General features: G+C 41.8%; 1 long non-coding RNA gene across 1 annotated transcript; it reads left to right on the top strand.

Moving 5' to 3' along the window:
• Window positions 1-1,834: 1,834 nt before the first annotated feature.
• Window positions 1,835-22,193, top strand: LOC104670719. Its single transcript, XR_749175.2, has 2 exons — window positions 1,835-2,052; window positions 21,685-22,193. It is a non-coding gene; the product is annotated as an uncharacterized LOC104670719 (long non-coding RNA).
• The last annotated feature ends 798 nt before the right edge of the window (window positions 22,194-22,991 follow it).

The raw sequence follows: 22,991 nt of genomic DNA, 5'->3' as shown, positions 1-22,991 counted from the left end.
TTCAAAAAAGTTATCTGTGCAAAATTCTTTCCATTCAGGCATATATGCAAGAACTGACTCTAATGACATAATGCATTTGAACAGCTTCATACGTAGCAACCCTCAATCATTGCTAGTTTCTATCTTCCCTTCCCCTATTCTATAATTATTCATTTCACTACCTCAACTGAGAAATAAGATGGTTTAGTTGAAGTTTGCATGAAGTATTATAAAGAGGTTTTATCATCTTGTCAGGAAGGCAACTTTTTTCCCATTCATTCATCAAAGAAAGTCATTCTCTCTAACAATCAAAATCATCTATTTTCTTTACCTGTCTTCCAGGAAATGACACTGAATAAGCTAGCACTATTGGGGAACTAATAGCATGGACAGCCCTTGAGGCTCTTGCAAAAGCCCTCGCCCAATGAAATGTGCACTCATCCACAGCTCCAGCTGCCCCTCCTGCACAACGTCAATGCCAGAAGCTCATCTGACTGGTTTGCCCCTAGCGTCCTTGAAACAGCAAAGCTGCACACCGTGATCAAACCACAGCCTTTCCCAGGAGACGCTGACTAAAGCATTTCACTCACTGAGAAGATTTTGTCCTAATCCAGAGGCTTTCCACCTTCTTGCTCATGAAGAGCTGATTTGAAACATCCCATGATTTGCTACAGATGATGATTCTAGAAGCACTGCCTGAGTACACCAAGACTATGTGTTGATATCCACATAGACATTAAATCCACGGTTTCATCTCTTTGGTTACTGTTGCCATCAAACAATCTATGCATGTAATTAGCACCTCCTGGATACACAAGCAGTGCTAGGCACTGCGGGGGATGCAAAAATTAGCTGGTTGCTTGGCGGCAAAGAGAAGGGAAAAGGGATGAATAGAGCGCAGGGGATTATTAGGGCAGTGAAATCATTCAGCAGGATACTGTAACAGTGGATACATGACATTATGTATTTGGCAAAACCCATTGAATGTACAACACAAAGAGTGAACCCTAATGTAAACTATGGACCTCAGTTTATAGTAATGTATAAATATTAGCTCATCAGTTGTAACAAATGTGCAACCCAATGCAAGATGTTAATAATAGAGGAAGCTGTGGGGAAGGGGAGGGAGTATACAGGAACTCTATACTTTCTGTTCAGTTTTTCTGCAAACCTAAAGCTGTTCTTAAATATAGTTAACCCAGGAGGTGGAGGTTGTGGTGAGCCGAGATCATGCCATTGCACTCCAACTTGGGCAACAAGAGCAAAACTCCATCTCAAAAAAGAAAAAAAAAAAAAGTCTATTGGTCAGGCACGGGCATGGTGGTTCACGCCTGTAATCCCTGCACTTTGGGAGGCCAAGGCAGGAGGATCCTTTGTGTCCAGAAGACCAGCCTAGGCAATATAAAGAGACTCTGTCTCTATAAAAAGAAATAATAGTCTATCAATTCAAAAAAAAATAACATGCTACTTGAATAGATGAGACTGGCTCACACGTAACAGAGGACATGTGATAAGGCAGTAGGTAAGCAGGTCTGCAGTGACATGGTTCAGGATACCAGGTGCAATTATTTCTTCTACTTCCTGCAATTCCTCACATTTTAAATTTTAGGGCTGTGAACTTCACAGGAATAAGGACAAACTAAGAATAAGTCTATGAAATTGGCTTGCACGCCATCCAGCACTGTACATATCTAAATAAAGTCATAAATAAATAAATATGTTCTTTTTAATCCTAACCTTGGAGAAATAGAGAAGGGGAAATGAAACACACGTGAGACAAGTGATAAGGAGAACACACCTGCCAGTTTGAGAAAAGCCCTCAGCAGCATCAGCCATTTGGCAGTGGTGGCGAATAGAGTGAGCAGAGACTAAATATCTGCATTGCACTGACAGCCGTGATAGTAATAGAAAATGCGTAAGGCGAACGTGTTCTCACAGGACCATACAGGGAAATGAATCATCCTGGATCACACATGTCTGAGATCCTGAGCTTCACACCTTGGGTCAGATGTATGTTGTCAGCTGAGAAACTGAGCTGCATTCTTGAGCATGAGCCAGATGCCTTGACAGATGGTAAGTACCTGCTCCTCCGGGCACCCATCATCTGAGCAGCCTGGCAGAAGGATCCCAGCTCCCTGTGCCCAGCTGGTAATCTTCTTATGTCCTGGGGCTTAAGGAGTGATATTCCTTTGCCATTGTTCTTTCCAGGCAAAGCTTAAAGCTGAGAAGTCTGCTTTACACTTGATTGTTTATAGTATGAAAGAGGGATACGGATAGACAGACAAGCCAGGGATTGGAAAGGAAAATTGACAATAGCTGACATTGCTTATTATTAGAGTTTCAAAGCATTTTCTCATCCATTCGCTCTTTTGATTATTACAACCAACATTTTGGGAAAACAGGAAGGAATCATTCCAATTTTATAATAAACCAAAGAAGCTGAGATGCAGAAGGGTGCCCACAGCATGGCTAGTAACTGGCAGTGCAACCAGCAGGACTGGATTGCCCAGCAAACTGTCTGCACCCAAATAAAATACAGGTTCTGCCTGCAGGGATCTTGGCTCTTTGGGGAGTCCACAGAGACACGTTTTTTAAGTTATTTAGAACTTTGGAGGAGGCAGAAAACCACTATGGGCTCAGTTGGTCTTTGTCAAAGAGGAGAGAAGACAGGGAGAGTCTCTCAGGCAGGAGGAAAATTGAGAGTCAAGCCACATGGCTTGTCTAACAGAACCCTCAACCTGCAGCTGACAGCTCATCTTGGCGAGAATCCAGAGGAGGTGACTTCAGAGATGAAGGTGAAGGCCAGGTTGTGAAGGGCCTCTAATGCCAGGCTAACTAAGGGGTTGAGCTTTTTTCTCACCACCACCAAGGAGCCATTAAAGATTCTGAAGCCGCGGGGAATCTGAACCAAGTAGGCTTTGGGGGCAAGATGACCCCGAGGGAAAAGAGAGGCAGCAGGATGAGGAGCCCAGGCACAGATTGGGAGGACTGGAAGTGGGAAGGCAGGAGAGAGGTGGTGGGAAAGTGGAAGGAAGATGGAGTGGAAGGAATTGAGAGGAAAGGACCACAGTGCAAGGCAGTAAGAAGAAATAATGGGCCGGGCGCGGTGGCTCAAGCCTGTAATCCCAGCACTTTGGGAGGCCGAGACGGGCGGATCACGAGGTCAGGAGATCGAGACCATCCTGGCTAACACGGTGAAACCCCGTCTCTACTAAAAAATACAAAAAATTAGCCGGGCGAGATGGCGGGCGCCTGTAGTCCCAGCTACTCGGGAGGCTGAGGCAGGAGAATGGCGTAAACCCGGGAGGCGGAGCTTGCAGTGAGCTGAGATCCGGCCACTGCACTCCAGCCCGGGAGACAGAGCGAGACTCCGTCTCAAAAAAAAAAAAAAAAAAAAAAAAAAAAAAAAAAAAAAAAAAAAAAAGAAGAAATAATGGCACCCATAAAGTTAGGTTTGAGATGTGGGCTGGACGTGGTTGGAAGTCCCTAGCAAGTCATAGGAGATGATGCACTGATGGTCAGGAGAAAGGTCAAGAGACAGTTATCTGTGTAGATATGATCATTGAAGCGTTAGGAGGGATAAGAAGGTTGAAGGGGAACAGAACACTGAAACTTGGGTCCTACCACCTTTAAGGAGTGGGACCAGAAAGGGAAGCAAGAAAAAGATGTAAGAGATGGGAAGAGAAGCAGAACAGAGGGAAGGCAGCACTCCCAGGAAGTCTTCCCAATCAGGCCCCTGGCTCCAATTGTGCCCATTCCCTTCTTCACACCAACTTCCTCCCCGTGTCTAAGCTGGGTTCATGTCCCAGGTCCTGCCACACTCTGGAAGTGTAGTATCAAGTTAGAGACTTAGAGACATCTGCGCAAGTTTACTAGTCTTGTGACAATCCAGAGCAAAGTCATGAAAACCAGACAAAAATAGCTTCAAAAAGGAGATGTGGGACTGGGCACTATGGCTTTGAGAGTCTGAGGCAGGAGGATTGCTTGAGGTCAAAAGTTCGAGAACAACATGGACAATGTAGGGAGACCCCATCTCTGCAAAAAATAAAAATAAAAATTAGCCTGCCTCAGTGGCATGTACCTGTGGTCTCGGTTACTCGGGAGGCTGAGATGGGAGAATTGCTCAAACCCAGGAGGTTAAAGCTGCAGTCAGCTGTGATCACGCCACTGCACTCCAGCCTGGGCAACAGAGTCAGAACCTGTCACACACACACACACACACACACACACACACACACACAAAAAGTGGGTGGCAGGGGGAAGATATTGGGCAACAAGAACTGCAAAGACAGAACAAGTAAGAAGGCAAAAGAGAAGAATTGCTTCAAGGGAGCTGTTTCAGGTAGAACTCCAGGAGCAGGACAAAAAGGTGAAGGTGCTACGGAGGATATGAATGGCAGAGAAGCAAATGTCCAGCATACTGGCTACACTTTCAAGAAGTTTTGCAGAGAAGGGAGGAAAAGTGTGGGGAGGAATTGTCAATGGAAAGCAAGAGAAAGAGAAGATTCTTTTTTTTTTTTTTTTTTTGAGATGGAGTTTTGCTCTTGTCACCTAGGCTGGAGTACAGTGGCGTGATCTCTGCTCACTGCAACCTCTACCTCCTGCGTTCAAGAGATTCTCCTACCTCAGCCTCCTGAGTAGCTGGGATTACAGGCACCTGCCACCATGCCCAGTTAATTTTTTTTTTTTTTTTTTTTTTTTGTAGAGACGGGGTTTCACCATGTTGGCCAGGCTGGTCTCAAGCTCCTCACCTCAGGTGATCCACCTGCCTTGGCCTCCCAAAGTGCTGGGATTACAGGTGTGAGCCACTGCGCCCGGCCAAGAGAAGGTTCTTTCAGATACTGTAACATGATTACAACTAGGCAGAGAGTCTCAGCCCAAAAGCTCCTTCAGCTGATAACTTCAGCAAAGTTTCAGGATACAAAGTCAATGTACAAAAATCACTGGCATTCCTATAAACCAACAACAGTCAAGCTGAGAGCTAAATCAGAAAGGCAATACCATTCACAATTGCCACAAAAAAAGAATAATATACCTAGGTATACAACTAACCAGGGAAGTGAGAGATCTCCAACACTGCTCAAAGAAATCAGAGAAGACACAAACAAATGGAAAAACATCCCATGCCCATGGATAGGAAAAATCAATATTATTAAAATGGCCATACAATCCAAAGCAACGTACAGATTCAATGCTATTCTTATCAAACTACCAATGACATTCTTCACAGAACTAGAAAAAAGAAACTACTTTAAAATTAATATGGGGTCAGGTGCAGTGCCTAATGCCTATAATCCCAACACTTTGGGAGGCTGAGGCGGGTGGATCACCTGAGGTCAGGAGTTCGAGACCAGTCTGGCCAACATGGTGAAATCCTGTCTCTACTAAAATTACAAAAATTAGCCAGGTATAGTGGCAGGCACCTGTAATCCCAGCTACTTGGGAGGCTGAGGCAAGAGAATCACTTGAAACCAGGAGGCAGAAGTTGCTGTGAGCCAAGATTGTGACACTGCATTCCAGCCTGGGTGACAGAGTGAGACTCTGAAAATAATAATAATAATAATAATAATAATAATAATATGGAACCAAAAAAGAGCCTGAATAGCCAAGGCAATCCTAAGCAAAAAGAACAAAGCTGGTGAAATTATGCTTCCCGACTTCAAACTATACTACAGGGTTATGGTAACCAAAACAGCATGCTACTGCTACAAAAACAGGCACATAGATCAATGGAACAAAACAGAGAGCCCAGAAATAATGCTGCATGCCTACAGACATCTGATCTTCAACAAACTAGACAAAGACAATCAATGGGGAAAAGACTTCCTATTCAATAAATGGTGCTTGGATAACTGGCTAGCCACACGCAGAAGATTGAAGCTGGGCTTAATACCCCTTCATTACACCATGTACAAAAATCAATTCACAATGGATTAAAGACTTAAATGCAAAACCCGAAACTATAAAAATCCCACAAGACAACCTAGGCAATACCCTTCAGGACATGAGAATGGACAGAGAGGCTGGGCACGGTGGCTCACACCTGTAATCCCAGCACTTTGGGAGGCCGAGGCAGGTGGATTGCCTGAGCTCAGGAGTTTGAGACCAGCCTGGGCAACATGGTGAAACTCCATCTCTACTAAAATACAAAAACTTAGCTGGGTGTGGCAGTGTGCGCCTGTAGTCCCAGCTTCTCCAGAGGCTGAGGCAGGAGAATTGCTTGAACCCAGGAGGGGGAGGTTGCAGTGAGCCGAGATTATGCCAGTGCACTCCAGCCTGGGTGACAGAGTGAGACTTTGTCTGCAAAAAAAAAAAAAAAAAAAAAAAAAAAAAAAAAAAAGAATGGGCAAAGATTTCATGACAAAGATACCAAAAGCAATTGCAACAAAGGCAAAAATTGACAAGTGGCATCTAATTAAACTTAAGAGCTTCTGCACAGCAAGAGAATCTACCAACAGAGTAAACGGACAACATACACATGGGAAAAAATACTGGCAAACTATGCATCTGACAATGGTCTCATATCGAGCATCTGTAAGGAACTTAAATTTACAAGGAAAGACAACCCCGTTAAAAAGTGGGCAAAGGACATGAACAGACACTTTTCAAAAGAAAACATACATGCGGCCAACAAGCATATGAAAGCTCAATGCCACTAATTATTAGAGAAATGCAAATTCAAACCACAGTGAGATATCACCTCACACCAGTTAGAATGCTTATTATTAAAAAGTCAGAAAATAACAGATGCTGCTAGGTTGCAGAGAAAAGGGAACATTTATACACTGTTGGTGGGAGTGTAAAGTAGTTCAACTATTATGGAAAGCAGTATGGCAATTACTCAAAGAGCTAAAAGCAGAACTACCATTTGACCCAGCAATCCCATTACTGGGTGTATACCCAGAGGAATATAAATCGTTCTATCATAAAGACACATGCACACGAATGTTCACTGCAGCACTATTCACAATAGCAAATACATAGAATCAACCTGAATGCCCATCAATGACAGATTAGATCAAGAAAACGTGGTACGTATACACCATGGAATACTAAGCAGCCGTAAAACAGAACAAGATCATGTCTTCTGCAGGAACATGGATGACGCTAGAGGTCATTGTCCTTAGTAAAATCATACAGGAACAGAAAACCAAATACCACATGTTGTCACTTATAAGCGGGAGCTAAATTATAAGAACTTACGAACACAAAGGAGGAAACAACAGACACTGGGGTCTACTTGAGGGTGGAGGGTGGGTGGAGGGAGAGGAGTAGAAAAGATGACTATTGGGTACTGGGCTTAATACCTAGCTGGTGACATAATCTGTAGAACAAAACCCTGTGGCATAAGTTTACCTATGTAACAAACTTTTACATGTACCCCTGAACCTAAAATAAAATTAAAAAAATAAATAAATAAAAGAATGGAAAAGAGGGTAGTCATTACCAGGGTAGGCAGAGGGAGGAAAAAGCCCTTAAGAGAAAGGTCAGCAAGCCAAGGAAAAGGAGGAGGTGTGCAGGCTGGGAGTCAAGCCCCACTGGGCTCCTCCTTTATGGGGTAGCAGCAGGATGCAGGAGAGATACCAGCCTCCCAAGCCTCACTTCTCAGGAATGCAGTGGAGCTACCCCGCTAACTGCAATACTATGACAGGCATTCTGAAAGGGCATTCCTCTTATAATTAGATGCCTAGGTACTGGGAGGCAAATAAAAATCATAATAAAAGCCAACAGTAATGAGTTTACCGGCCACACATGGTGGTTTGTATTTTAATCCCTGCATTTCAGGAAACCAAGATGAGGCGGGAGGATTGCTCGAGCCCGGGAGTTTGAGACAACCCTGGGCAACATAACAAGACTCTGCCAAACAATTAAAATCAATGAAATTTGCCAGGTATGGTGCCAGCACCTGTAGTCCCAGCTACTTGGGAGGCCGAGATGGGAGGATCACTTGAGCCCAGGAGTTCGAGGCTGTGGTGAGTTGTGATAGCACCACTGCACTCCTGCCTAGGGCACAGAGTGAGAACCTGTCTCAAAAAAATTTTTAAACATTTTTAAAAATTAAGAGCTTACCTGTTGTCTGTTACCATTATGTCAAGGGCTTTACTTTGACCATTTTATTCAGTTCTCACACGAATGCTACAGATTTAGTACTAATGCAATTACCCCCATTTCACAAATTGGGAAACTGAAGCTTTAAAGAGGTTAAATACCATGACTATGTCTAGGAGGTAAGCAATGGAGCTGGACATCTTGGGGACTCCAGGACTATGGTCCTAACTAAAGTTCTTGGGACTGCTTACTGCCTCCCAGGGTGAGCTGGAGTAACTGGAGCAAGTGGACCCAGACCGGACAACTAAGCATTCCTAAAAGTGGAGCATTTAGTACATGCAGTGTCTTTGTGCAGCATTAAGGCCAGAGAAGATGCAATGAGATAGATTAGCTTCGGGTCCTAGCTGACTGAATGGCATTTTGATACAATATTTTTAAAATCCCTGGATTCTGTTATAGGGGCTCCTCACTTTAAGGAAATCTGATGTTCGAAATCCAAACTTAAGTAGGAATAACAGCTTGTTCATTGAGCAGCTACTGTGTGCCTTGGCATCACACCAGGAGTTTTCTAAACATGACCTTGAAACTGCACAATTGCCAGGCAAAATTATTAGCCATGTTCCCAAGCCAGGCACTATGAGCTGAGTTTTGACTCCCCAAAATTCAAGTGCTGAAGCCCTAAGCCCCAGTGCCTCTGAATGTGACTGTATTTAGAAATAGGATCTTTAAGGAGGTAATTGGGTTAAAATGAGGTCATTAAGGGTGGACCCTAATCTAATACGATTGATATTCGTATAAGAAGAGGAGATGAGGACACAGACACACACTGAGGAGGGACCACGTGAGGACACAGCAAGACAGCAGCTGCCTGAAAACTAAGAGAAGCGGTCTCAGAGGAAACCAACCCAGCCAACACCTTGATCTCAGACTTCCAGCCTCCAGAACTGTGAGACAATACATTTCTGCTGTTTAAGCCACAGTCTGTGGTACTTTGCTATGGAAGTCCTAGCAAAATAATGCACCAAGGAATCAAGTCTGAAAGCCTAGGTTTGTTCAAAATCACAAAGACTGTGTCAGAGCTAAGAATGCAATCTGTGCTACTGCAAAACTTACACAACAGAAGGGCCCTCTGCGGTACCAGAAGGTTCGCTCCAGGCTTCAGCTACACTGTTTCATCAAAACACAATTCATCTGACAAAACCCACTCACCCTTCTGGCAACAGAGATCTCCAGCAAAGAAAATTCTACTGATTTCACTCATGCCCCCTTTGTAGATGGCGATGTTTCCATAATGAAGCATTTAAAGATTCTGATCCCATGTCAGAAAATCTGGATGGACTGTTATATATTAGAGAAAAATTATGTTTGCATATTGATCAATGAATGAAAACAACCTGAGAAATGGAAACCGTTTGATTTGATGAAGTAGGAGCAAATGAAGTAAATTTTTAAGTAATGTTTATTTCCCATGTTATATAAGATTATCTGAAAAACGTTTAAAATTTTTCCTTTTAAACTTTTTTCACATTCATATTTAATACTCCTTTTGCACTGATTGCCAGAAATTAACACCCCTCAAAACTTGGGTGTGTGTGTATATATATATCTGTTTTATATATATGTATATTTATATATATGTGTGTGTGTGTGTACAAATATATATTTACATTGAGTCTCACTCTGTTGCCCAGGCTGGAGTGCTATGGCAAGATCTCTGCTCACTGCAACCTACGCCTCACGGGTTCAAGCAATTCTCCTGCCTCAGCCTCCTGAACAGCTGGTATTACAGGTACGCACCACCATGCCCAGCTAATTTTTTGTATTTTTAGTAGAGATGGAGTTTCACCATGTTGGCCAGGCTGGTCTCGAACTGCTGACCTCAGCTGGGATTACAGGCATGAGCCACTGTGCCCGGCCCTATTTATATTTTTAAAAGACCTTTATAAATTTAAAAACTTAAAATATATATTATAAAAGTATCATACACATGTGACAATAAAAATTCAAATAGGACTGAAGAAAACAAACTAAAATATAAGTGGTTGCCCAAGAACCAACTTAAAGCATCTCTGGGTTTTAGTTCTTGCAATGATTACTTCTCTTTGTGACACTGTGTTATTTTGATCTTGACATTTTTTAAGAAAACATGGATTGATAGATATAAATGTCTGCATCTGTCAAAATACTTTTAAAAATAAAGGGGAAAAAAGCCTCTCAGAAACGGCCACTAGGTGGGAGAAGTTGACTAAAAACTGCTTTATTGGGTATCACCATCTCGAGCTCTCCCCGTGACATTTTTCCTCTAGGGAGAAGGGATTTCTTCAGGGTCTTCTCCTGAAATAGCCAATATCTTCTCCTCCAGCCCCTTTGCTTAGGCTGCCCTGTAGCCATTTTAGACTGCACACAAATGGAGATGATAGAAGCAACCTCTCACCTTCCGGAGAGCAGGACAAGATGAAGAAGGAAGATCTTCGAAAGGGAAAAGTTAAGAAAGACAAGTACACACCCATATACACCCCAGTCCTACCAAGGCAACGGTGACAACAGGAAGAGATGGCTAGCTCTTCCTCCAGAGCGGCTGTGACGCAGACCCACCTGTCACCCAAGAAGGAGAAAAGTGAACAAGGGCTTCTGCCCTAGTGGAACTGAATTAACTCATTAAGTCAAAATTTCCAGAATCTCTTTGCACTTTGGTCTGTGCTGTTGTGCGTAATATATGCTCAATAAAGACTTATTGATTGGACTTAATCTCAAAACCGCATTTCTAAAGCACCAAAGGAGTATCTTTTCATTCATTAGATGTTTCTTGAGCTCACACAAGTGCCTCAACAACAGGGGAAAAGGTCTAAAATAAAATAAGAGCCTTCTGTATATTTTTCTATGTGACCAAAATATTTCATGATTCTAAAAACTGAGAACAAACACAAGCAAACAAGTCAAAGGAAGAAAATATGTAAATAAGAAAAATAAATGGGCCAGGCGTGGTGGCTCACGCCTGTAATCCCAGCACTTTGGGAGGCTGAGGTGGGCGGACTGCCTGAGATCAGGAGTTCAAGACCAGCCTGGCCAACATGGTGGAACCCCTGTCTCTACTAAAAATACAAAAATTAGCTGGGCATGGTTAGCGCCTGTAATCCCAGCTACTCAGGAGGCTGAGGCAGGAGAATTGCTTGAACCCGGGAGGCAGAGGTTGCAGTGAGCCAACACTGCACTCCAGCCTGGGTGACAGAGCTAGACTTTGTCTCAAAAAAAAAAAAAAGAAAGAAAGAAAGAAAAGAAAAACAAATATCAATAACCCCTTCACACAAGAATTTTTTTCCTAGAAATTTATCCTAAGAAAATATGTCAATAGAGGCAAAAACTACAAAAGTGAAACTATAAATCTAAATAGCCAATGATTAATAGTTAATTGTAACATTAGTTTACTAGATCATTATCTATCCTTAAAATCATTTTGAAGACTATGAAAAAATGAGTCATGCATAATAAGTTTACAGTTTTTTTTAGACATGAATATAACTAAGTTCACTAAAAGGCAAGCAGACTAAGCAAAACAATGTATCTGCATAACAGTATATGCCGATAGTAAGATCCAGAAATTGACTGAAGCACTGTGTTTTCACAAGAATTACTAAAGATTTAATCTCTCAGCCCATGGCACCTACAAATGTGACATGGTTTCACGCTATGGTTCTTTTGTTTATTATCTTTGTTTTACAGTTGCCATAGCAGTAAAATTTATTTTCAATAGAATTATTAAAGTTTTCTTTGCTAAGTAAAGCTTATTTTTGTTTTGAAGCCATTAGCAATGTAAATTTACTCCCAGCTATGCCAAATACAATGTTTACATTTCGTTTCAAATTTTAAGCCTGTAATAAAATGTAGGCATTTCTAACCATATAAATGTGCTTCTTCTTGGGCAAGATGAGGGGCTTATTTACCATGGCAGAGTCCAGGTTCTTTTGGCAGTCGTAGGACAGACTATGCCACCCCAAGGATAAAATCAGCTATTTATGCCAATGTTTACATGGGAGAATGAGTGACACGTACATTCATGCTCTTAAAAAAAAAAAAAAGAAAAAGTGATCCTCTTCTGGAGGTTATTTGCGTCAATTTTGGCAAGGAAAAACTGAGCTTCCTTGGGCTAGGTCCAGAACCTGCAATCCCAGGACCTCTGCAAAGACCTAAGGGCAACAGAGGTTGATTAAGCCCAGCAGAGAGATTTATTTCCTGGCTGATTCACACACACAGCCTTCTAAGTCCTACAAAGTCTCACAGTGTGCAGAGGAGGAAGAGAAGACAAGTTTTGTTGAGAAGAAAGCCAAGGGGTTCTCCATACCTTTCCCATTAGGCTGGAGGACTGACATTGACATCATTAGACCAGCAACTTTATGACTACTGAGTTCCCACATCTTTAACTTCAGCCTATACATTTACCCCTAAATGCTTTTTGCTCTAAAATAAAGAAAAATGTATATAATGTGTCTGATTCAGTAGTGCTTTCATATATATGCCATATGTATTATATATATTTCTCAAATATGTATGTATATATACATTTGTGTACATATAATATATATATTCACATTTATATAAAAGCTATTTAACTGCTTTAAGAGGATGAGATAGCCCACCAGAAGTTTTGTGATTATGATAAAGTGGAATTAAGTCAAACTTTGATCTTTCAAAATAATAGACAATAAATGATAACCTGAAATGAATAACTTTTCATTTACACCTATACCAAAATAATATATTCATAAATATAATGAAAAAGACAAGAATGTAGAAAGTGTGTGTGTGTATGTGTGTGTAGGTGTACGTATGTGTGTGCGTGCACACTCACTAAGAATATGTAAACTGGGTGGGAAATTAGTCTTAAAGGAAAAATTTGTTTAATTTGAAGGAAAATATAAACTCAAAAAACAACATATATTATTATTATACATTCCCTCTGACAAAGCCTAGAAATCCGTTTAATAAAGGAATATATTGAAAGAGATGTTTAGTACAGTATGTTGAAGCTTGTTTAAGACAGCAAATTCTTTGCAAATGGGAATTAGAAGCCAGGTACCTATTTCCAGGAAAGAGAGTTCTGCATTGAAAAAAACAAAGGACTTATGTGCAAATAAATAATCACTTCCATTAAATTGAGGGGTCAGAGACCAGCTTGGCAGCTGTAACAAAGAAAAATTTGTCATCAAAACTCTTTGGCCCTTTATTCCTAAAGTAAATTTGGAGCTAATTAGCTTTCAAGACTTTTCCGGGGTTTTTTCCACAGTGACAAGACAAAGAAACAGACTTAAGATAAAAACCAGATGTCAAAGTTTACTGGTCATTTGTTCATGTACATTATATATTTATATGTCTATGTCACTGTTAAAGTTGCTGTTTGGCAAAGTTCCAAACACAGTAGGTGAAGTAAACTTTGTGGGCCTTATTTTGATTGTGATTTGCCCTTCATTGTGGAAGGCACCATGTTCTAGAATGGCTGAATTCCTCCTGGTCTGAAATGCATTTTACTGCTCTGTTCAATGTTGCTTAATACAGCTGCCTTCAGCTGCTGTTACAGCATAAAACAATTCTGTAAAGGCTTACAGAAATCATAGAGAGCATATAAATTACATCAGCTCTTTTCCATCGGTATTAGATCTGCCTACAGTGATGACACTCTGCTTCCTGTCAAATGGTGAATCTGGGATACTCAGTACTTGCCTTTGAGAATACAAGAGGAAAATATAGCTATATTTTTCCCATACAGATAGCAGTGAAAACTCAGGAAAAGGAGCAATGAAAAGATAAGCAGGATACATCCAAGTTTTTCAAGGACCTTTATTTAATTTCTGCAGGATCCTGAACCCGTGTCTATCTTTGGTTACTAAATAATAAATTTTAAGCTCCACGACAAGCAAATGCATTACAACAGGAGGTCTCTATGCAACTAAGAGCCATGGTCAGCAGCTGATTCAAGATCCCAAAATACTGTAATAGAGAGGTCCTTGAGAAGGTGCCGGATGGAAGGAAAGGGTAGATAAAATGTATTTGAATAAATGAATTTACATTTGAAAAAATATTTTTACTACAGGCTCTAGAACTTTCTTTACTCAAAATTTTAAATGAGATGTGGCTAAAGGCATAATAGGACAATTCTCCTACTGAATGGTTTGTACCTCCAGGTTTCTATACAAATAGTTCTTCCCTCAAAAAACCGGCTAGGCTTCTGAGTGTTTCTCTGTTAAGATAAATATGGTATACCATAGTGTTTGACTTACATTTCATGGAGTCACCTAGGACACAGAGTTTTTTTACTTTTTTGTTGTTGTTGTTGTTGTTGTTGTTGAATTATCTGTCTCCTCATAGGATCTACTTTAGAGTTCCAAATCTACCAAGTCTACAAATACGAAATTTGATACAGTCAATTGGCATCCATTTTCCTGTGTGGTTTTGTTTGTTTGTTTGTTTGTTTGTTTTATTTTGAGACGGAGTCTCGCTCTGCCGCTCAGGCTGGAGTGCAGTGGCAGGATCTCGGCTCACTGCAAGCTCCGCCCCCCGGGTTCCCGCCATTCTCCTGCCTCAGCCTCCCAAGTAGCTGGGACTACAGGCGCCGGCCCCAATGCCCGGCTAATTTTTTGTATTTTTAGTAGAGACGGGATTTCACCGTGTTAGCCAGGATGGTCTCCATCTCCTGACCTCGTGATCTGCCCACATCGGCCTCCCAAAGTGCCGTGATTACAGGCATGAGCCACTGCGCCCGGCCCCATTTTCCTAATAGTTTTCATGGGAAAAGACATTATAATTTCCCTCTGTAGTTTCTCTAAATGTTATAGAGCACACTCACAGGCAAGACATTCTTGAGCATATACAAGACTTTAGACGAACTCATCCACGCACCAAATTTCTAGCTCATTTTTCTAAACTCAGAAGAGATAGAAAAATTGTTATATCTTTCATTGGACTGCTTTTTCTGTTACTGGAGTTTATTTGCCGTGATCACAGTTAGGGGTTGGTCAGTGAGATAGTTTGGGTATTTGTCCCCACCCAAAACTCAGGTGGAAACGTAATCCCCAGTGTTGGAGGTGGGGCCCGGTAGGCGGTATTTGGATCACAGGAGCAGATCCCTCATGAATGGATTGGGCCATCACCTTGGTGATAAGTGAGCTCTCATTCAGTTCACAGGCGATCTGGTTAAAATTGTGTGGCACCTCCCTACCCCAACTTGTTCCTGCTTTCACCGTGTGATGTGCCTCCTCCCCTTTGCCTTCTGCCATGATTGAAAGCTTCCTGAGGACTCCCTAGACGCCAAGCAGGTGCTGGTGCCATGCTTTCTGAACAGCCTGCAGAACCATAAGCCAACTAAACCTCTTTTCTTTATAAATTACTCAGTCTCAGGTATTTCTTTCTTCCAATGCAAGGATGGCCTAATACAGTGGGTTTTTGGTGGGCAGGAAGGAAATGAATGACGGCTTCATTTCCAAATAACAACAGTCGCCGCTTATCTGCAGTTTCACTGTCCATGGTTTTTAGTTTACTCTTGGGACAGTGCAACAAAGCATTTTGAGAGAGAAAGAGATGGCATTCACATAACTTTTATTAAACTATACTGTTATAATTCTTTCTATTTCATTATTAGCTATTGTTGTTCATCTCTTACTGTGCCTAACTTATAAATTAAACTGTATCATAGGTATGTAGAGGAAAACACAGTATGTCTAGGGTTCAGTAGTATTTAAGGTTTCAGCCATCCATTGGGGTCTTGAAACATATCGATACCCCATGGATAAGGGAGGCTGCTATAGCTTCATAGCAGACACTTCTTTTATGTCAATCCAGTGCACAATTACCCCTTTTCTCCAAGGTCTGTCCCCATACACCCACTAGCAGAGTTCCTGGCAGCCCTTCTACATTAAGAGACCTATGTCCCTAACCCAGCTGTTTCTTGGGGACTATGGAATTGTGATCTCTGTGTATGGCTGAAACTACAGTGATATAAAGAAAAGAATGAAGCAGATGAGGCCTGGGAATTCCTGATGGCTTCTTGCTCCCTGGGTCGGGAATCCAGATATCTTTCCCCAGCATCCTTCTAATAACTCCCTTTTTGAGTAAAATAAGTCCAAATGGTTTCTGTGAACATTGACTAAGAAAGACTGTATTTGTGCCAACACATTAAGTGACTCATTTTGTAAGGACTATTTCATGTACAATGCAAATAAGAAAGGAGGCTCAAACATTAATAGAAGAGTATTTAACAATTTTTAAAGGTATAAATGTAGCATTTATTCCTTCCACCTCACTCCCCAAATAAATAGCCCAGTGCTGATATATTAATCTTTATAATAACATTGTCACATGGCAAGAGACATATTTCTTTCCACCCAACAACCCCTGTTAAGAATTTCTTGACTGAGACTGGGGGAGGGAAAGCATTAGAAAAAATAGCTAATGGATGCTGGGTTCAATACCTAGGTGATGGGTTGATCTGTGCAGCAAACTACCATGGCACACATTTACCTGTGTAACAACCCTGCACATCCTGCATATGTACCCCAGAACTTAAAATAAAAATTTAAATTAAAAAAAAAGAAGAGGCCGGGCCCAGGGGCTCACACGTGTAATCCCAGCACTTTAGGAGGCCAAGGGGGGGCGGATCACGAGGTCAAGGGATCAAGACCATTCTGGCCGACATGGTGAAACCTCGTCTCTACTAAAAATACAAAAATTAGCTGGGCGTGGTGGCACACGCCTGTAGTCCCAGCTACTCGGGAGGCTGAGGCAGGAGAATCTCTTGAACCCGGGAGGTGGAGGTTGCAGTGAGCTGAGATCGTGCCACTGCACTTCAGCCTGGTGACAGAGTAAGACTCCGTCAAATAAATAAATAAATAAATAAATAAAATTAATTAAAACAAAATAAAGACGAAGACTGTGACTATAAGACAGACTAGAACCCACGATTTCTGACTCGGTCCAGATTATTTCCACACACAAGTTAAAGCATGTGGACCACAAAAATAAAAGTCTTTACAAAGACACTGGGGAAAAAAATGTTCTTATGTAGAAAAAAATAAAGATATACTGGGGGGAAACAGGGTTGGGAGTACAATCTGTATATTGACTAACCCAGTTTTGTAGCAAAGCCAATAACTGTCTTTTGTTTGTTTGTTTGTTTTTGTTTATTCTCCCGTGGTGCCTTCAAAATATAATTATGGAGATAATTTCCCCTATCCCTGGATGGATACTTGGGCAAATCCCATCACTTCTGCATTCACTCTTAGATAAAGGATGGTTCTACAGTGTTAAGATCATAAAATCAACATTGGTTTAGTAACTTGTACAGGTTCCGTCCAAGATATTAACAAACCCTTCAGTCCTCATTCAGAGTCCTTCTCTTCTTGGCTAAGTGAGGCCTAAAGACTGCCTGCTTTGGAAAAGAAGGTGTGGGCATCTTCTTCTCTTCTCCATTCTCCCACTAGCTGCTGTTTGGGGCCCTTCCTGGGGAGGGGCAATGGATTCTACTTAGCTGGGTGGCTCCCTACACTCTGGGCTTGTCACAGTGAAAGCAAACTCTTACTTCCATGAAGCAATTTCATGGGCTTTTGTTTTCTTTTTAATTACCCAATTGCTGAGGCCTCTCACCTAATTCTCAGGCTTTGAACAAAACATTCCACCCCCCAGGCTGCTTTTCCCCAGTGTCCACTCCACATGGCTTCATGCTGCTGCAGACTCCACCCTTCCCAGTGGCTTCCCAGGCAGCACTCACAAACGGTTCTAGCCAGCTCTCCCACGGAGGGGCCTACTCTGGGGGACAGGAAATATTGAGAGACCTTGGCCTTGATATTCCAGAGGTAACAGCACGCTCCAGACCTCACTGCTGGTTGGTGAACCTGCCTCTTAGCCCCTCCATTTCCTAAGGTGCCAACCCCATTCTGAACATGTCCCAACTTCAACAAACACAAATCAAGCTCATGGACAATCCCACTGAAGCCCTTTCCCTAGTCATGGGTGGAATGGAGGAGAAGAAGAGTCTGGAGACAGGGCATGGCATAAATACCCCTCCTCTGGCTATACTGGAATTCCCCTCTTTTTCATTACTTTGTACGTGGTACTACATGCGATGTAAAACTTAGCATTTTTACCATTTTCAAATGTATAGCTCGGTTGCATTAACTATATTCATGCTGCTGTGCACCTATAAAGGCTAAACCATCTCCAAAATTATTTCAATCCTCCCACACTGAAACTCTGTACCCAGAGTTTCTAACATGAACTCTAACCTACCATTTGAACTTCCTGTCTCTATGAATCTGACTGCTCTAGGAACCTCATATAAGTGGAATCATACAATATTTCTTTTGGTGACTGGCTTATTCTACTGAGTACAATATCCTCAAGGTTCAACCATGCTATAGCATGTGTCAGGACGGAATATTGGATGGGTAGACCACACTTTGTTTTTCCATTCATTCATCAGTGGACACTTGAGTTGCTTCTACCTTTCAGCTATTGTGAATAATGAATAATGCTGCTCTGAACATGGGGGTACAAACATCTGTTCTCATCTCCTTATCCCTGACCTTTTCTAAGTTTTGCCCATGTGGGGTTCAGTCTTACACCCATTTTTGTATTTTTGTCCATTACACATTAGTGCCTCAACTGATATCACACAAAAAGAAACACATCTAACATTCTGTTAGGTCAAGACCCAAAGGTAACCTCCGGCTCTATTAAAAGTCCTCTTTTATTTATTTTTATTTTTATTTTTATTTTTTTGAGATGGAGTCTCATTCTGTCACCCAGGCTGGAGTGCAGTGGCACGATCGCAGCTCACTGCAACCTCCACCTCCCAGGTTCAGGCGATTCTTCTGCCTCAGCCTCCCGAGTACCTGGGACTATAGGCGCGTGCCACCACACCCAGCTAATTTTTGTATTATTAGTAGAGACAGGGTTTCACCATGGTGGCCAGGCTGGTCTTGAACTCCTGGCCTCGTGATCCACCCCCCTCCCCCCTTGCCCTCCCAAAGTGCTGGGATTACAGGCGTGAGCCACCGTGCCCAGCTTTAAAGTCCTCTAACTTTAAACACTGAACAGGTCTGGCCTTTTTGGGGAGGTTTTCCTCTAAAGGCTCCTGTCTGCACTTCCTAGTTAACGTTTTCAATATTAATTGATCCCAGTCCCAGCTCCTCAAAAATACAACCAAACATTAACATAAAGTTATCATGTGAACCAGTAATTCCATTTCTAGATACACACCCAGAAGAAATGAAACTACGTCCACATAAAAACTTGTAGACAAACGTTTATAGCTAGCATAAAACTCATGACAGCTGAAAAGTGGACATAATCCAAATGTCCTTCCACTGATAAGGGATACTCAAAAATGTGGCATATCCATTCAATGAAATACTATTTAGCAATAAAAACAATGAATTATTGATACAGCTACAATATAGATGAACCTCATATTAAGTGAAGGAGGCCAAACACACAAAAACATACATATTGTATGATTCCATTTCTATAAAATGTTCAAAAAAGGCAAATCCATGGAGACAGGAAGTAGATTAGTGGTTGCCTAAGGCTGAGGGGAGGGAATGGAGAGTTACAGCAAATGGACACACGGCTTCTTTCCAGGGTGAAAGAAATAAAGGTTCTAGACTTAGATTGTAGTGATGAATGCACAATTATGTAAGTTTACTAAAAGTCATTGAATTATACATCTAAAATGGGTGAATTTCATGATATATAAATTATACCTCAATAAAACTGTTTTTTAAAAATATAACTCAAATATTTAACAAGTAGAATTCATGACATCAAAATACAGCAGTTACTACATAGAATCAAAGACAGGAACTTCCTATGACAAAATATTCACAGTGACTATCTCTAGCAATTTCACGATAACATTTCTTTCTGTCTCTTAAGTGTATTCTATAAACTTTCTGCATTGACTATCTGGCTTTCCTAACAACAACAATGTGGCGGCTACTGCTGTTGTTATTTTAAATAAAAAGCATGGGTAAATTGATTTATAAGCTTGTAGTGGGGAAGGCCTTTCACAATAAGATAGAAAAGCTGATAGCCTAAAGGTACTCTGCCAAATTTGCCATATGAAATGTTAAAAATGCTGCTGCAGCAAAAACCAAACCAAACAAAAACAAGAACTAAACACAAAGTTAAAACACACAGGACAAATTGGAGAAAACATCTACAAAACACAATGAAAGACAAAAGCCTAACTTTCTTAATTTATCAAGCTCAGCCAAATCAGTAAATGCTGAACCCAATGGAAAAATGAGCAAAGAATATGAATAAGCAATTCACAGAAAAAAGAATATTAACGGTCATTTTACATATGAAAAGATGCTCAACCTTGTTCACTTTGTGGTGAGACTATAAACTTGTATGATTTTTTTTTTTTTTTTGAGACAGAGTTTTGCTCCTGTTGCCCAGGCTGGGCGTGCAATGGCAAGATCTCGGCTCACTGCAACCTCTGCCTCCCAGGTTCAAGCGATTCTCCTGCCTCAGCCACCTGATTAGCTGGGATTGCAAGCATCCACCACCACGCCCGGCTAATTTTTGTATTTTTAGTAGAGACAGGGTTTTGCCATGTTGACCAGGCTGATCTCCAACTCCTGACCTCAGGTGATCTGCCCATCACGGCCTCCCAAGTTGCTGGGATTACAGGCACGAGCCACTAAGCCCGGCCAAATTTGTATGATCTTTTTTATGGGCAATTTGACAAAATCTACCAATACCTTTTTTTTTTTTTTTTTGAGACGGAGTCTTGCTCTGTCGCCCAGGCTGGAATGCAGTGGCCGGATCTCAGCTCACTGCAAGCTCCGCCTCCCGGGTTTACGCCATTCTCCTGCCTCAGCCTCCCAAGTAGCTGGGACTACAGGCGCCCACCACCTCGCCCGGCTAGTTTTTTGTATTTTTTAGTAGAGACCGGGTTTCACCGTGTTAGCCAGGAGAGTCGCGATCTCCTGACCTCGTGATCCGCCCGTCTCGGCCTCCCAAAGTGCTGGGATTACAGGCTTGAGCCACCGCGCCCGGCCTACCAATACCTTTTTAAAGTGTAGTTCCACATTGTGGAACTTGGCACTTCCACTCCTATGAAATTACCCTATAGGTTACACCAACAAAAATATTCCAAGATAGACATAAGCATATGTTCATTGCAATGTGGTTATAGTGAGAAAATTAAATCCTTAATATCCATGAGTAAGGAATAAGCTAAATACATTATGCTACCTTACAAATGGAATTCTATGCACTCTTAAGAAGTATTAATTACATCTAGATGTGCCAATGTATAAATATCTCTGAGAAATAGGAAGTGAAAAAAGAAAACAGCCGCAGAATGAATATGGAAAAAAATCCATGTTCTACAAATTTTAAAAGATAAGTATACATATACGTAAATATTTTTTTCCAGAGATAGTAATGGTTAGCTTTGAAATGAAGGACTGGCGGATAGAAAATCTATCGACTTTTCATTTGGACCTTCCCATGCTGTTATGCACATTTTAAGGCTGTGCCTGTAATTTTTTTAATGTCCACAAAGGCTAGCTGGGAGGTGGGATTATAAACCGTCTCTGTTTTCTTATTTTTTACTTATCCATATTTAAAAATAACTTAATGGATTTGTTATTTCAACAGGTTATTCTTCTCTGCTTGACCTCGAGTTACAGAGATGCCAGATGAAGTCAAAGAGGATACCAGATGCAGCCAGGCTGCTGGGGAGGCACGTACGTCTGAGTCGGCCTAGGGCAGCTATTCTCCAGGGCAGGGCTTGGCCATGGCAGCGGCCCCAGCGCCCGCATTCAGCCCAACCCACCAGCTCACCCCAGTCCAGTCCATGGTGCTCAGATCCCCAAGCAATCCCAGGTTTGAGGCCGAAAGAACTATGTGAATGTGTACGGTGATACTAGGCGCATGCTCTGAGTGAAGGGAAACCGAAGCACTTCAAGGGGCAGCGTTCAGAGGAGGGGAAAGACTGCAGGGTCTGGGTGTGATCCCTACCTGGACTCTCTTAGAAGCTCCACTATCCTCTTCTCCAATGATTTGTCTTCCCATTCCAGAATTTCTTACCTTAACCTACTCAGCCTGAGTTAAATAAGCATCTGCATGCAGAAATAAATAAGTGGGGGAATTTGTACTTTTCTGCAGTGAGCGTGCATAATTTTTCTCATCATACAAATCTGTTTCTAGACAACAATAAATGACCGATATAAGCCCACCTATACGAAGGTATGCTTTTTACTGGAGTCCATAGAGGCCTTCAATCAGATCTGCTGTGCTCCCACCACCCACATTCTCCGCTTGGAAAGAAGGGCAGAAGCAAGCAGGGAGATTAAGGATATGACCAGTGATGGGGGACTGTGAGGACTGGCTGCACAATTCTCCTGGAGGGTGACTTACAAGCAGAGGGCGCAAGAGAAAGGTAAAGAAAAAATACTGGTGTGTGCATGCTTTTGGGTTTATTTAACTAGATTCTCCCTATTTCTCTTCCATCAATCTTTATAGGATTTGCTATGTATTTGGACTACTCAGCTCCATCCTGCTGACTATCATTTTCTCACGCTGAATTGCGATGAGTAAATTGAGGAAGCAAGCAAGGATAAGTAGGGATGGTGCCACACTACCTCTCAGGCTGGGCACTAGAGGGCAGAAGCTTCCAGGAAATCTTCACAGGCAGACCCTCACTTCTAAAAATGCCCACGGATCTACAACATTGATGAACCTGGAGAACATTATCCTAAGTGAAATAAGCCAGACCCAGAAGGACAAATACTGCACATCTCACTTGTGTGGAATCTAAAACAGGTCAAGCTCACCGTAACACAGAGTAGTAGTAGGGTGGTTACCATGGACTAGGGGATGTTGGTTAAAGGGTACAAAATTTCAGTTATAAGGTGAACAAGGTCTGGAGACCTACTTTACAGCATGGTGACTACAGTTAATAA

Source organism: Rhinopithecus roxellana, chromosome 8 (genome assembly GCF_007565055.1).
Source record: "Rhinopithecus roxellana isolate Shanxi Qingling chromosome 8, ASM756505v1, whole genome shotgun sequence".
NCBI classification, from domain to species: domain Eukaryota; kingdom Metazoa; phylum Chordata; class Mammalia; order Primates; family Cercopithecidae; genus Rhinopithecus; species Rhinopithecus roxellana.
Note: the sequence above shows the minus strand (reverse complement) of the source record. Positions and strands in the feature narration are given on the sequence as shown.